The sequence below is a fragment of the Arachis ipaensis genome, chromosome B06, assembly GCF_000816755.2.
Source record: "Arachis ipaensis cultivar K30076 chromosome B06, Araip1.1, whole genome shotgun sequence".
In the NCBI taxonomy this organism is placed as follows: domain Eukaryota; kingdom Viridiplantae; phylum Streptophyta; class Magnoliopsida; order Fabales; family Fabaceae; genus Arachis; species Arachis ipaensis.
Window position 1 is genome coordinate 33,238,999 of NC_029790.2, and position 3,791 is coordinate 33,242,789.

Below are 3,791 nucleotides of genomic sequence, written 5' to 3' on the forward strand. Positions count from 1 at the left end.
AAACTTCACCCCGCAGGAAAAGGCCGACCAGTTGCTCCCTGCTAATGACCCAGTGAAGTTTGCAAACCGATACTGTGAGCTAAAGTATCCGGTGTTTGCAAACTCCAGGAACCTATACCTGGAGAGGACTCTGAAGATCCCAGAAGAACTCCAGCAATACACCTCTGATCAGATCAAACAAAGAGGCTGGTTCTTTCTAGAGAGAAACATGTTTGAGGTCAATGCATCTTGGGTAAGGAAATTCTACTGCAATTACTTCAAGACTTCCCTAGATGTAGTGAACCTTAGGGAGAAGCAGATTCTGGTTACTGAAGAGGCAATTGAAGATGTTCTGAAGCTTCTGCCTAAATCTGATCAGCCAGATGGTTATCAGAAAGCTGAGGAAGACATGCGCTTTCTGAAGCTTGATTGGGATGCAGTCAAGGCGAGGATTGCCCTTGACCCGACCGTTCCTTGGATTATGGGTCAGAATACCACCATACCCAAGGGAATCAAGCGGGCATACTTGAATGATGAGGCTCGGATGTGGCATCAGATACTTAGCAACTTCATTATGCCGAGTACTCATGAGACGGATATACCAGCCGCTATGATCATCCTCTTATGGTGTGTGATGGAGGGTAAGGACCTGTACCTGCCACGATTTATCCGGTTCTACATGGCCAGGGTCCACGTCTGAGGCACTCTTCCCTTTCTATATTTGATCACACAGCTAGGCCGTCGAGCTGACGTGCCTTGGGAGGATGCTGATGAGAGGCCACCTGCTGCGGAATGTAAGAAGATTATCCCGCACAATAGGAACTTTCTGGCCTTGTCCTACAGACCTCCAGTCCTCACTGCTCCTGGTGACATAGCCACACCATCTGCCAGCCCCTCTTCCTCCACAGCTACACTTGCCACCACCACTGCACCTCCACCTGCCCCAGAGCCCATCTATTATCTAGTGCACTGCCTGTTTCGACGGCTTGACCAGATGGAGTGTCGCAACAAGCGACGCTATGAGCACCTGAAGCTGATGATACGATCTGGTGACATCCCCTTCGAGCCTGACACACCATCCGAGGCATCTGAGGAGGAGGCGGATGCACCCGAAGCAGAGACCCACCCACAGCAGGAGGCGGAGCAGGCAGGCACCCAGCAGGCAGCACACCATCAGGAGGCTCTGCCCCAGATTCAGGCTGTAGACCCTGAGATCCCTCTTCAGTCAGCACCTGCCGCACAGCAGCCAGACCCTCAGATCACCACCTCAGAGACCCCAGCTACCCACCCTTCCAGTGATGACACTCCTTCACACCCTGCTTGAGTGAGCATCGGGGACGATGCTACATTTTAAGTGTGGGGAGGTCGCCATCTCTGGCGTTCTTTTTGGTGAACCACTACATACTCTATTTATTTATTTTGCTAATTTTCTGTATTTTTCTTTTTATTTCTATTTTGCAGTACTTATACATTGCTATTTTTATGTATTTATACTCTATTTCTGCATTTTACATTTTTAGTTCATACTTTAGCCACTTAGTTTAGTTGCAATTCTAACTTATTAGTTATAGAAATTGTGGATTGATTAGTATAGTTTACCCTTTTTAGCATAAGATAACTCGGAATAGATTGAAAAGAAAAAGGAAGTAAACTAGAGACTTTAACAGAATCAAAACAACCCACACCTTGTATATATAGCATTAAATGTTAGTTAATTAAACAACATTTCATCAAGGAGAAACACTAGAACTTTAAAGCCACCTTAAGTTTACATTGAGAATAATGGGAATTTTTAACTAAACCTGCATGACATACATAATAGATAAATGATTTTTGAGCTAGAGAACACATAGCCTGTGAGTTTAGAGCTTAATTGTATGGTTACATTCAAACCATAATTTTTATTCCTATGTGTTCCGCCCTTCTTTTATATTCTGGTGTTCTTTACTTTGTTTTAATCTATATGTCCGATTATAGAATGTAGATACATACCAAGAGAGTGATTGAGGCCATTATTTGATTTTAGCTCACTTATCCCAAAATAGCCTACCCTATACATCACCCTTGTTAGCCCCCTTGAGCCTTTAAATCCCCTTTTATTCTATTAGCCGCATTACTAGCCTTAAGCATAAAAATAAAATAAAATCCCAAGTTGAATCCTTGGTTAGCTTAAGATAGAAAATTATGTATAGTTTAAATGTGGGAAAACCTATTGGGAACATGGATGATGAAAACAAAAGGTAGAAAAGTTGAAAAGAATAAAATAACTCAAATAAAAAGTTTTGGGAAGTATGCTCATATAAAATCAAAATAATTGAATTACCATGTGCATTAAAAAAAAATTTGTTACGAATAAAGGGGACACAAAAAGAACTCCCCAATTATGAAATAAAGCAATGCACATGGGATAAAAATAAACATTAAGGCATGAGCATGTAACATCAAAAGTGGGAAAATATGGAAAGTAGGTAAAGAAGCTTTGATTTAGAAAGTATGTATGTTAGGTGAGATCTTAGTCTAACTAAGGATTCACTTATTAGCTCACTTAGCCTTATACATATACCCTTACCTTTACCTTGGCCCCATTACAACCTTGATTAAAGACCTCATGATCTTTGGTATGTCTATATTCTATAATTGTTGATTGGTTAGATGAAGAACAAAGTTATGGAAAGAAAGAATAAAAAGAAGAATAGAGTGATTAACCCAATAAACACTGAGTGATTAGAGAGTAAACACAAAATCCAGTGAGGGTTCAAGAGCTCATTAACATATATCTCTGCTTAAATTATTAATTGTCTTGCAAGTTTTTAAAATGTTTTTCTCTCCCATCTCAATTGTAAGGGCACTTTATCACTATCTAAGGCTTGGCTATATATATATATATACATGACTCCTTGAGAATGTGAGTTAATTCAACTACATGCAAGCTTTATATTCAAGTGAATAAAAATTAGAATTGCATGATGCATCATTCATCTAGGTAGTTGCATTTAGATTAGATTGCATTGCATGACATTCCACCACTTTAACCTTACTTTTTACCTTGGATTTAGCATGAGGACATGCTATTGTTTAAGTGTGGGGAGATTGATAAACCCATATTTTATGATATATTTTGTGCTTAATTTGAGTGATTTATTCAATCCTTCACCCACTTATTCATATTAATTGCATGGTTTTACTTTCCCTTCCTTATTATATGATGTATGTGAAAAACATGTTTTCTATGCTTTAAAATTAATTATTTTAATTACCTTTATTTCCATTCGATGCCGTGATTAGTGTGTTGAGTAGTTTCAGACCTTCTAAGGCAGGAATGACTCAAAGGATGGAAAGGAAACATACAAAAATGGAAGGAAAGCACAAAACGGAGTTTTTGGAGAAACTGGCATCCGCGCGATCGCATGGGGTGACGCGGACGCATGCCAAGTGCGAATCGATAGCGACGCGGCCGCATGACTGACGCGACCACGCACCTTAAGCAAAACACATATGACGCGGCCGCATGACTGACGCGACCGCGTGACCAACGCGGACGCGTGACAGAGGCCACGCACCAGAAATTACAGAAAATGTTCCCAGCGATTTCTGAAGCCCTTTTTGGCCCAAATCCAAGTCCAGAAGGCATAGACCAGAGGTTATAAAGTGTGGGAATACATCCATTCAAGGGAGCTCGCCAATTTAGTTACTTCTCATGATTTAGGTTAGTCTTGAGAGAGGTTCTCTCCTATCTCTCTTAGGATTTAGGACTTCTCTTAGTTTTAGGAGTGACTCTCAATCCCAGGTTTAATGTTCCCTTATTTTAAGCT